We start from the raw sequence: 12791 nt of genomic DNA on the forward strand, positions 1-12791 counted from the left end.
TCCTCTCTGCCTGGGCATCCCAAGCTAATCCTGATCTACCTCTGCCACATGCTGCCAGCAAAGTGCAGAGGAGACTTTATGATCACTTGGGAATGAGCAAGAGAACTCTAGCAATCAGAACCTTCATCTACTGCTGCTTGACAAGGTGGCCCAAGGTTACTGGCTCCAAACAAATATTTGATATTTCTCACTATAAGTTGGAATTTTCTGGGCAGTTCCTCTGTTGGAGCTGTATCCATCTGATGCAGTCACTTGGGGCTGGGTTGGCCAGGCTTCTCCCCTCTCCACAGGATTCTGCATCTAGGGGTCTTCATGACACATTGGCTTCAGAGCAGTGCTTGGAGAGAGTGAAAAAAGCAGCTAGAAGGCTCCCAAAGGCCCTGGAAATTTTGCATCATCAGTTCTGCAGCCTTGCAGGGGCTGAAATGAATCACAGGGCCAGGCTAGATTCAGGCGGGTGAGGAGACAGATGCTCCTCTTGATGGACAGCACAACAGAGTCCCCTTGCAGAGGGGTGTGCATACTGGGGTGGGTAGCATCTGAGACCATTTAATAACTTACCACAGGGTCTAACCAAGAGAACAGATGCTGCTTTTAGCAGTTACAACAGAGGGAATGAGAGCACAGGAAACTGGCTCAAAGTGAGGACTGAGCTCAGCCCTCCAAAGGACCTGCACCCACTTGCGCCTCTCCCCTCCAGCAGGCCCTCCATGCCTGTGTTTAGTCTGGCCTGGAGTGGATGCTGGGCGGAGGGCTTGGTGAGTATTCTTCCCGAATATTTTCTTCACTTAGAGCCAGTCTACAGATTACTTTTTATATTTACTTTTTTACTCAGGAGCCCTAAATATTACATCTCTTTTCTTCCACTGTGCTGGCTTTTCTGAGGGCAACAGCAGGCTCCTCACTACCTTCCAGGACTCAGGGTGCGGTAAAGAAGCTCAGTTAGCCACCAGTAAGGAAAACTGCCTGGTTAATATTTCATAGCATCATATAAAACTGTGCAAACTAGAGTGTCCACAAGCAGCAGGAGGCAAATTGGAGGCCCTGAGAAACAAAGCTAGAAACAAAGAATTCTATGTCCTTAAGGAAAGGACTCTGATTGTGGTCAGGACAGGGAAGAACCCCACTTGTGGTTGGGCCAGAGTGGAAGTAGGGTCATATTAGCTGCTATGGAATGGGGAAGTGTAGAGAGAAGAGAGTGTCGAGAAAGAATGTTGAAGGTGCAGGTTTTCCCTCTGTGTCCCTCTCCCTGGTGGAATTTGCCTCTCCCATCCAAAGCCTTTCCAGCAAGGAGCTTGTATGAGTCGGGGTTCCCCAGAGACATAGAACCAATGGGGTGGATGAGTCCATAGATATAGATTTAGGTAGACAGATTTATGGATACGTTGGATGGATGGATAGATATGATAGATTGATTGATGAATAGATCGGATGGATGGATTGAAGGATAGAATGGATAGAGTGATTGATTGGTAGATAGATGGGATGAGTGGATGGATGGATAGATGGACGTGTGGATAGAAAGATGGATGGATAGATAGATGGATAATAGATGGATAGATAGATGATACAAATGGATAGATAGATCATAGAGGGATAGATAGATGGCTAGATAGATAAATAATGGATGGAAGATAGATAGATAGATAGATAGATAGATAGATAGATAGATAGATAGATAGATAGATAATAGATGGATAGATAGATGATACAAATGGATAGATCATAGAGGGATAGATGGCTAGATATATAATGGATGGAAGATAGATAGATAGATAGATAGATAGATAGATAGATAATAGATGGATAGATAGATGATACAAATGGATAGATAGATCATAGAGGGATAGATAGATGGCTAGATAGATAAAAATTGGATGGAAGATAGATAATAGATAGATAGATGAAACAAATGGATAGATAGATCATAGAGGGGTAGATAGATAATAGATAGATGGCTAGATAGATAAATAATAGATGGAAGATAGATAATGGATGGAGGGATAGATAATAAATGGATGGGTGGATAGATAGATAATGAATAGATAGTAGATAGATGATGGATGGATGGATGGATAATAGATGGATAGATAGACAGACAGATGGCTAGATAAATGATGGATAGATGGATGATAATGGATGGATGGATGGATGGTTGGATGGATGGATGGATGCATGGATGCATAGATAATAGATGGGTAGATAAATAATAGATGGGTAGATGGATGGACAGATGGATAGATAATAAATGGACACATAGATAATAGATGAATAGATGGATGGATGGATGGATGGATGGATAATACATAGATGACAGATTATGGATAGGTAGATGGATGGATGAATAGACAGATAAAAGATAGATAGATAGATAGATACATAGATACATAGATAGATAACGAGGAGTTGGCTCATGCAATTATAGAGGCTGGCAAGTCCCGAAAACTGCAGTTGTCAAGCTGAAGACCCAGGAGAGCCAGCAAAGTACTTCCATTCTGAAGGTGTGAGGACCAGGAGAGACAATATTTCATTCTGAGTCCAAAGGCAGGGAAAAAACTGATGTCCCAGGCAATCAGACAGGAGGAATTCCCTCTTACTCTGGGGAGAGTCAGCCCTTTTGTTCTGTTCAGGTTTTCAGTTGATTGGATGACATTCACCCACATTGTGGGGGGCCAAGGGCTTCACTCAGCTAAGGTGTTAATTTCTCCCAGAAACACCCTCGCAGATACACCCAGAATAATGTTTGCCCAAATGTCTGGGCATCCCATGGCTCTGTCAAGGTAATGCATAAAATTAACCATCACAGAGACCAGGTGGGGCAGGAGGACGGGGGTGCATTACGCATCTGGTGTGATAGCCTTCGACACCCTCAGTGGCATCACGTCAAACCACCTCCTGAGGCATCGGCTGGGGAGAAGGAAGTGGGAGAGGACAGCTACATGCATGAGGCACCACTGGGTTTTCCCCCATTCCCCTTTTTATTGCTTCAGGTGTCTCATAAGGTCCTGGGCAGCAAGGTTGGTTTCCCACGCTGGAGAATTTATACTCATTGGAGAGCGAGATGTCAAAGGGTCATTGTCAGGTTCCTTGATCTTTTCAGGTCATTTGTGGGGGTCTTTAGAGCCTCCATGCACCCTAGTTCCTTCTTCTCTGAGAATCACTTTGAAAGATTCATCATTTTTTGGCAGAACCCTCTGTCCAGCATGTTAATTGGATCTGAAGGGCTGGACTCAATGCCCGCTTTGGGCTGGCCTAGGGCCCACCATTGCAGCACTGGGAAGCCCACTGTGATGTCTGTGGAGCACCGGGAGCCTGCTTGGGCTGGGGGCTATGTGAAGCCAAGACACCCAAACCTCTGAGGCCTTCTCAGCAACTGCACTTCTGAAGTGTGACCTAATTTAGCTCACGCTTCAGCTGCTGGAGAATGACTACATGACACACTTCTGGTATGCGAGGCCCGTGCAGGGCACCTGCTGTGCTTCAGGAAGTTGCATCCTGCATGGAAAATAAAAACCATCAGGCTCTCAAGAGCACAACGGACCCCTCCCCCGTGTGGCCAGGGGTTCCCTGGAGCCACCGCCTGGGGCTTTCACACAGGAGGGGCCGGGAAGAACTAGAAGCTCCCATAGTCTCTCTCCTCTCTTAAGGGCTTCGTTTCATCCATAGTTTTATTCCCCCTGTCTGTATTTCCCTCGCTGCCCAGCCTCCTTTCTTAATTGGATTCGCTTCAACATATACGCAGTGGGAGATTTCCCATTTTTAAAAAATCCAAACTTCTGTTTTATTCTTGGAAAACAGACCTTCTGGCAACAAGGGGCCCAGACTTGCACCTAGCTGTGGTGCAGCTGCCTCTAAATGTGGCAGAGGGGCCCCTAGTGTGTCACAGCCTCCGTCAAGGCCTGTGTGTGACAGTGCAATCACCTGCTTTCTACCTGCCTGGCTTCCAAAGGTGCTTGAGTTTGTGGACTCTGCCACAGATGGACACACCTCTCTGCCTCTCTTGCCCTCATGCCAAGCGACTTATCAAAGGGGCAGGTCTCGGTTCCAGGGGCCTCTCTTGTATATTGACAAGCTTTTCAGAGAGTAGATCTTTTCTAGAATTTTTAAAATGCATTTTATGGATATGAAGTCCTGTTATTGCTGGGGCTCACCAGTAAACAAAGCAAGTTTTTAAAACCCTTTCACGGGGCTTACATTTTAGATAAGAGGAGCTGGAAGAAGTCAACAAATACGATGAATAAGGAAGATACAGGACAGGTCGGAGGGTGACGAGTGCTGTAGAAAAGGCCAGAAGTAGAAGAGGAGGCAGGAGGTGTAGGTGAGAGGGTGATATGGGAGTGTTCATGTGAGCTGAGACCTAAAGGAGGTTGAGAAAGCCTCCGATGTGTGACCAAAGATTATTCCAGGCAGAGGAGGGAGCAAAGTGCAATGATCCTAAAGCAGGAATGTTCCTGGAGTGTTTGAAAGCTTCCAGGAGGCCAGTGGGGCTGGAGGAGAATGAGCAAGGGGAGGGGTAGGAGAGTCCCAGGGGTGAGGGTGGGTGGCACCAGTTAGGCTCAGCCTCAGAAGCCCTGGTGAGGACTTCAGCTTAAGCCAAGTGAGATGGGGAAGCCCTTGGAGGTTTAGGCCGGAGAAATCTCTGGCCCGAGTCACATCTCAGCAGAATTATTCTGGTTGCTGCATTGAGGAGAGAGGTAGGGGAAGTAGGGGGTTAGGGCTGAAATGGGCATATCCCAGTTAGGAGGCATTGAAGTGAGCCAGGTAAGAGATGATGGTTGCTTGGGCTGGAGCAGTCGTAACAAAGGTGGTGGGAAGTGCTCAGGTTCGGGATGTGTTTTCAAGATAATCCCGTTGGACTAGGTGTGGCATGTGAAAGAAAGAGAGCATTCAAGAATGACTCCTGGAAATTTTAGCTGCGTTTACTCCTCACAGGACGACTGATGTCATAGTAAGAGCTACCATTTGTGGAGCATCACCTGTGTGCCCAACTCTTCGGGCGTGTTAGGTATGCACATTTCTCTCTCTAAGTATGCATAGCACCCTGGAAGGAGATGAGGAAACTGTGGTTTTGAGAGCATAAATCACAGAAGTAATGTCTCAAGGCTAGTAAATAATTAAGTGTGAGATTCATACCCAGGGCATTGACTCCAAAGCTTGTGGTCACGCTCTCCCACTATGCTGCAGCAAGGAAAATAAATAACAGGGCCAGGTCTAGCTATATTTAGGGGAAGGAAGGGATGCAAATGTCATTCTGGAAAGATCACTTAGATCAGGACCTGGGGAGCTTGGATAAAGTCTCATCACTCACCTGGTACCTTCAGCAAATCTTAGGACACATGGCCTTAGAAAGATAAATGCATTGAAGTCTTTCTGGGTTATTAAACAGGAGAAATAATTGTAGCAATGCTAAGAGCCTCCACTTGGTGGGTAGTCGCTACCACATGCATTAAGCTCTACACATGTGCTGTGCCATTTATCCTCGCAACAAACAGCCTCACAAGGGTTGGCTTACTACAGGTCAAAAACCGATTCTTCTAGAGGTGAAGTTAATATCCCTGCATATTAGAATCACCTGGGGATCTCTTAAGACTCCCAACAGCCAGGACTCACTTCAGACCAATGAAAGCAAGATCTCTGAGATGGGACTCAGGCATCAGAATTATCTGTGTGTCACCACGGTTCAGAACTAGTGGGTTAAGTGATTTGCCCAAGTTACCCCTCTGCTAAATAGTGAAGTCAGAATTCAAACCCAAATGTGTTCAGTTCAGAACCCAGAGTTGTAAGATCTACCCAACCATATCTGTGCATAGAAATTAGGAAATAAAGAAAAAAAGAAAGTGAAAAGCTTGTTAATCACAGAGAGAAAACACTTCTGTGTACAGCAGTAATTCTCCACATTGACAACACATTAAAATCACTTAAGTTTAAAAATTACTAATGTCTGAGTGTCACCTCTCAAGATTCTGATTCTGTTAGTGTAGGGTAGACACAGCTATTGATAGTTTTTCTTTTAATTTCGCCACGTAATTACAATATTCAGCCAGGATGGAGAGCCCCTGATTTAAAGGAGGGGGAGGCTCAGGTTTCTTCCATAAGGATTGCAGATCTTTTAAGCAGTTTCACTGGCATGGATATGATTTGCAATACTCTTTCTTTTTTCATCTTTTCATGCATTATCTGCTTCTGTAAATTTTTAGGCTTTGGAGAATGGGGTAGAGAGAAGTGAAATGTGGCTTGTTTGGGTTTTTAGTTTTTTTATTTTGAGACAAGGTCTCACTCTGTCATCCAGGCTGCAGTGCAGTGGCCAGATCTCAGCTCACTGCAATACTGTAACCTCTGCCTCCCTGCACTGTAACCTCCACCTCCCTGCAACACTGTAACCCCCGCCTCCCTGCAACACTGTAACTCCCGCCTCCCTGCAACCCTGTAACCCCCACCTCCCTGCAACACTGTAACCCCCACCTCCCTGCAACACTGTAACCCCCGCCTCCCTGCAACACTGTTACCCCCGCCTCCCTGCAACAGTTACCCCCACCTCCCTGCAACACTGTAACCCCCGCCTCCCTGCAACACTGTAACCCCCACATCCCTGCAACACTGTAAACCCCGCCTCCCTGCAACACTGTAACCTCCACCTCCCTGCAACCCTGTAACCCCTGCCTCCCTGCAACCCTGCTATAACCTTCACCTCCCCAGGCTCAAGGGATCCTCCCACCTCAGCCTCCCAAGTAGCTAGCACCACAGACTGCACCACCACCCTGGCTAATTTTTAGTTTTTGTTTTTGTTTTGTTTGTTTGTTTGTGGAGACAGGGTTTTGCCATATTGCCCAGGCTGGTCTCAAACTCCTGAGCTCAAGTGATGCACCTGCCTTGGCCTCACAAAGTGCTGGGATTACAGGCATAAGCCACCGTGCACAGCCTGTTTGGCTTTTCAAATTTGAACTCATAATGTAATTCAAGGGTGCTTGGAAATAGGGTGACCTTCATACTCTTTGCTCCTCCCTGCTGCCTGTCTCTGTTATCCCACACCCTGAACTAGTTACAGAGAGCATGGATAAAGGAGGGACTTCCTCTGTAAAAGGCCAGATTCTTTCTCATTCCCCTGGCGTATTGGATCTGGGTGTGTTAGCTTAGCTCAGCCGATCAGAGCTCCTTACTCAGACCTTTGAATGAGGGATCCTTAAGGCAAAGCCTCAAGAACAGGAGAAAGTTTTGACAGCACTGTCCTCTCTAGAACTGGCATCTGAAGTTCTAGCTTTGTAGCCTTCCTTTGCTCCCACCTAGGCCCCATGCCTATTTCTCCAGTCAGCCTGGTAATTTTGAGGCATTTGTTCCATTCTCTTTTCCTTGTCAATCAATGCAGGGTCTTTTCTGTTGCTTGCAACTTGTGCCACCAAGGGATGTGCCTCAGCACCATGGAGAGATCCCAGAAAGCCCTCAGATGTGAGTATTGACATTAGGGTCAATGGGCCTTTCTAAGAAAGCCCTTTCCAGTGAGGAAGCAAGTGTCCTTGCCTTCATGAAATACTCATGAGGTAGAATGAAATAAAGCCAAGCCTGGATCGAGTGATTCTCTTCTCCTGAAGCGGCTTCCCTATGAGAAGGCTGATTTTCTTTATTTGGTTAGTCTCTTTTCTTTCTGCGGGCACTAAGCTGTCAACCAACTTTGGAGCTAAAATCCCTGACTCCCTGTAGTAGGGAGGTAAAGCCCTTTTGGCTTTTAACTCACCCCCAGACTCAATTTTCTTGCCAAATAGAGTCTGACAGCTAAGAGGTTTGGTAAATTAGGTTTCCAGTGGTCCAAACTTTATTGTGACTGTTGGGAGAATTTATTTGCTTTTGAGTAAGAGCTTTTTAAGCCAATTTTGAAAATTTAGTTCAAGAGTTACCGCAAGAAATCTACACTATTGATTTATCAAGTGATAGTTCTTGGGTGCTCTCTGGAGTCACTTAAGTGTTTAAATTCCTCTCTTTATTACTCCAACAACATCACAAGCCCCGTATGAGCTGATGTGAAAGACTCTTGGTCCCTTCAAGGCAAAGCTTAGCAAATATTTCAGTCTGATTAGAGTCAGCGGAAAGGCACTGACCACAGAAGAATTGAAAGAAGAAAAGATTTCTTATTTTTTTAGTCTCTATCTGCCGGTACAACATGCATTATGGCATTGTGTCTACAGAGGCAGGCACTCAGGAAATGCACTGTCTACAAATCTTAATGAGTCCCAGTTCACAGTGAATGGCTGAGAGCCTGCCCCTCCACTGTGGTTCGTTCTCAGGAAGCTCCTGAACCCGCCTTCAAAAGTGTGCCTGAATGGTGGCTTTAGGCAGCCAACCCTAAAGCCACTGAGCCTGAATGTGATGTCAAGTCCTGCTAAAAACAAGAAACAGCTTCCAATTATTGATGCTTGCTGGCATCAAGTTCCGTTCTAAGCCCTTTGACTTGTTCATTCATATCAACTCCAAAATGAGAGGGATTAACATCCCCATTTTGCAAATAGAGAAAATGAGGCAGAGTTGTTCAGTCATCCAGCCAGTACCTGTGGAAGCCAGGCTGTGAGTCAGGAAGTCTGTTTGAAGCCCACAACGTGATTCCTGACATGTGTGTGCTGTCCTTAAAGGGCCATGGCTTTTTGCCTTGGTTCAAACTGCTAGCTTTCTTCCTCTCTCCTTCCCTCTCTCACTTTTTTCCTTCCTTCTCTCCTCTCTTCTTCGTTTCATTTATTGTTTCATTTCTTCTTTTCTCTTTCATTATTTGAATGAAAGGCTTGTTGGAGGCCTAATGTTGACAACACATCTGATTGGAGGTGCTCTCATTGCAACAGGAATATGTCGGGGGCGGGAGCGGGGTTAGGGACTGGCTCCAGCCCCATGCCCACTGCTGTCTCACCCCTTGGAGCGCCACGGATCCTGGGCACTGCAGTTGGAGAATCACCACATGCATCGTTTTCGGGAAGACATCTTCCACCTCAGGTCACAGCAAACTATCAAATGCTTTTGCCAGAATATGTAGATACTGGAGGGAAACCTTCTAAGCCAGAGACAGGAAACTGAGAGTCAGCAGAGATGTTGTCTGAGCTACGCTATAGCTAAAAAGTGAAGGTTCTTATAATTTAAAATCCAGAGATTTTAGAGAAAAAAACGCCTAGATTCCCAGCTTCTCTAGGAACATCTTCTGCTCTCCAGTACCACTGGCCAGCCATCCCATCAGTCAGCAAGGACAAAGTGGAGATGCTCCCTTGAAATGAACAGAGCGGAACCAGCGACACCAAATCGCCCAGTGACTCATCTCCACGAAAGGGTCAAGTTTCAAAATAGGGTTGCATTTTCTTTAACTTAGACAATCATACTATGCATTTTTTAGAGACAAAGAAGACAAAGGCTGTGTGGGGGTGGAGAAGGGGTAGGAAAGAATATGAATGCACAAAAATAAAGAGACAAGGGCATTGGTTCTGTATCTTCCCAGAGGAATTCTTTGTCTTGTGTCAGAACGTTGAATCCTAAGGCGTCCCGGGGGCTCATTTCTCTGTCGGGTCAGTCTGGTCTGACCTTTGCTCTATCACACACATTCCCAGGGTCCCGGTGGACATAGAACTATCTCTTCTTCCTTTTGTCTGAGATCTCCAACTCCCTGAAAGACGGATGTCGGTGTTCTAGCCAGGCCCCTGCCCCCCAGTGCACCAGAGAGCTTGCCCTGATGTCACCCTGACCTAGAATTCTGTGCAGCTGCTGGAAAGCTGGAGTTTTCATCCAGTTGTGAAACTTGTATTTTTTTTTTCCATTCTGAAACCAAGATTAGGTTGAGTTGGCTCACAAGTGATGGGCATCTGAGTGGGGAGCTACAGAATGTTCCAAACAGGATCCTGCTGAGTTGCTGCCTTCTATCTGTGGTTGAAGAGCAAGTTGATGCAAACACACTTTCTGGCTGCAGAGGTTCAAAAGTGTCTGCTCTGACACTGGTGCAAAATGAGAACCTTAATCACCACCTCAGGGTTTGTATTGGGATTTGGAATAAGGTCTGCATGGAACCTGGTCCAGTGCCTGGCACATAGTGAGTATATTGTTAACAGTCACGTGTTATTTTTATTCTTACGCCAACTACAACAAAACGCTTTCAGGAGGTCACCTCACTGCTCACAAAAATCACATAACAATGTCTTTCAAGCCAAAAGGAAAAATACCCCTTCTCTTTTCCCTTTTCCATGACTATGCCCTTCTTAATGCCCTTCGTTAGCAGAATTGCAGTGGAGGAGGCTGCGGCTGGAGCATGAGAAGTTGTGCTGGCTTCTTTTTCATGCCTCTTTCCTCCCTGCACAATGGGAATGTCATTATTTCAGTCTTCTAGATGGTGCCTCTGAGTCTCGGAGAGATGATGTGAGTGGTTGCAATGTTCACACAACTTTGTAAGAGAGTGAAGAGAAGTGCAGGCTGAAAGCTCATTGCAACCTCTGTGGTTCTGTGCCAGTATAGGCATCCGTTTGGGACTGAAAGGGGGTCTTTGGACATTTGGATGGTTGCCACATCCAATACTAAGGGAAGTGAATTACTTGCTGAGTAGAGTCAGTCAAGTAGCCATGCAGCTCCTGGACAGCAGCAGTACCGGTACCCAGTGGCAGATAAGGAGAATCAGGTCCAGACGTGCTTGCTAAGAAGACGAGATGCAACTCCCTAGAATGCAAGATTGTCTGCAGGCCAGCAGTGAGAGAGGATCTCCTGGATGTTGAGTAGTGCAGAGTCAACATAAAATGTAGCATCTCCTGTTTCCCAGGCCAATGCTCTTTACAGATCCTCGCCTAAGACAGCTGGTGGTCAAGAACCACCTGTGGGCCTCAGTGGCTGGACCAAGAACACATCTCTTAGTTTGGAAACACTCTAGACTCAAGACATCTCTCCCTCATTTTTAAAGACTAGCAATTCATGCTTGAGATTTGCAGCCCCTAGCTTGATGGTCAAGACCTTAGATTTCTTTTCCCTCCCAGAGGAATCTCTAGCATCTCATAAATCATGATTCTGTGGGCCCTGTTCCCGGCCCTGTGAACTTAAGGAAGATTCACAAAACCCAGTGCTTTGTTTGGTGCAGTAACCTTCCCGTTATATCCTTCCCCAGCCACTGAGCAGGACTGAGGGTGATGTGGTGGAGAGTTAGCGCTCTGGCTGTCAATCAAGCCCTGAAGATGGAATGGTGCACTCGATATTAGTGCCCCAGCAAAGGAAAGTGTTTCACTGCTACTCTTCATGTTGGCACATGCTTGAGATGCAGTTTTTACACGTATTTGGTGTTTCTTTCTTGATATGCCATGGAAAATCTCCTTTAATTCATCTGCAAACATGTAGCCTTCCAGGAGATGGCAGCCTGAGGTCTTGCTGACCACTGACCCACCACTTAGCGCCATCCTTAGCATATCGGCAGAGGGCACTGGAGACACCTCAGGCTGGATGCCAAGGCTCACCGGAACCCTGGCCCCCCTACAAACCCAGCGTGATGCCTTCCATGCTCTTCCTTCTTGTTTCCACCAATAGCGGTTCTATTGATCAACAGCTCTACAAAGCTCGGCCAACTTCCCCTTCTCTGACCTTCTCTAGCCAATACTGGCAAAAGTTTTCTGTAAGGATTTGGATAAGAAATATTTTAGGTTTTGCAGGCTCTACATTGACTGATGCAATTACTCAACCATGTTCTTATAACACGAAAGCAACCACAGGAAAATGTAAACAAATATCCAAGGCTGTGCTCCAGTAAAGTGTTACTCACAAAAATAGGCAGCTGGCTGCATTTGGTTCACAGGACACAGTTTGCTGTCTCCTGCCCTAAGGAAACAAACAAACAAATAAATAAAAAAAAAACTGTTGGAGCCTTGTGATGTCATATTTGACCACCAGCTGTCTTAGGCAAGGATCTGTAAAGAGCATTGGACTTGGAAACAGGAGATGCTACATTTTATGTTAACTCTGCACTAGCCAGATATGTGGTTGTGGGCAAGCCATCTTTCCTTTATTGGCTTTAATTTTATCATCTAAAAAATGAAAAAGTTTGGACCAACGGTAGTTCCCAAAATACATATATCTCAAATGCATGGAATTGGTCAGAATTCTTAGTTGCAGACAGAGTCCCTTTAGCTAAGTAGCCCCTCTGAACAGAAGAGATGTCATTAAAGGATACTAGGCAATTCACACAATCTCTAGGAGAACCACTGAATTGAATGTATTTACTACACAGCCAGGGACAGGGCAGCCAGTGATAACACAGACGAAAAAGGTCCAACCTCTGCAGAGGACTATTGTGGTGGAAACACCACTGTCACCCCTTGGCATGATGATGTGAGGGCCTGGATGCCAGGGGCACCCCACAGCTGCCCCAGGAGAACCAGGGCCACTGTGCTCACCAGAAAACCCCAACTGCCTTCCTGGCTGCTGCTCTAGAACCCACTTCTTCCTCTACATCCCAAATGAGTGGGTCCAACTGGAGCAAACTCTGCTTCAATCTTGCATCTAGCAGCAAGGGGTCCTGAGAATGTAGTTTAGGCCTCTCAGCCCCTACAGCAGAGGAGGACAAGCAGAGGGGGTTGAAGGTGCTATTGAGTGAGTGGCCTACAGCAGTGGTCCCTGACCTTTTTGGCACCAGGGACCAGTTTCATGGAAGACAATTTTTCCACAGATGGCGGTGGTGGGGGAAGGATGGTTTTGAGATGATTCAAGTACATTACCTTTATTGTGCAGTTTATTTCTATTATTATTACATTGTAATGATAATGAATAATGAATATTAAATAATAATGAACTAATTACATAAGTCA

At 46.0% G+C, this 12791-nt stretch overlaps 1 protein-coding gene across 1 annotated transcript in view; it reads left to right on the forward strand.

Annotated features, from left to right (window-relative positions):
* TMEM132C (transmembrane protein 132C) overlaps nucleotides 1-12791 on the forward strand; it is a 439931-nt gene that overhangs the window by 337269 nt on the left and 89871 nt on the right. The gene's annotated exons all lie outside the window — the stretch shown is intronic.

Source organism: Pan troglodytes, chromosome 10 (assembly GCF_028858775.2).
Source record: "Pan troglodytes isolate AG18354 chromosome 10, NHGRI_mPanTro3-v2.0_pri, whole genome shotgun sequence".
Lineage (NCBI taxonomy): Eukaryota > Metazoa > Chordata > Mammalia > Primates > Hominidae > Pan > Pan troglodytes.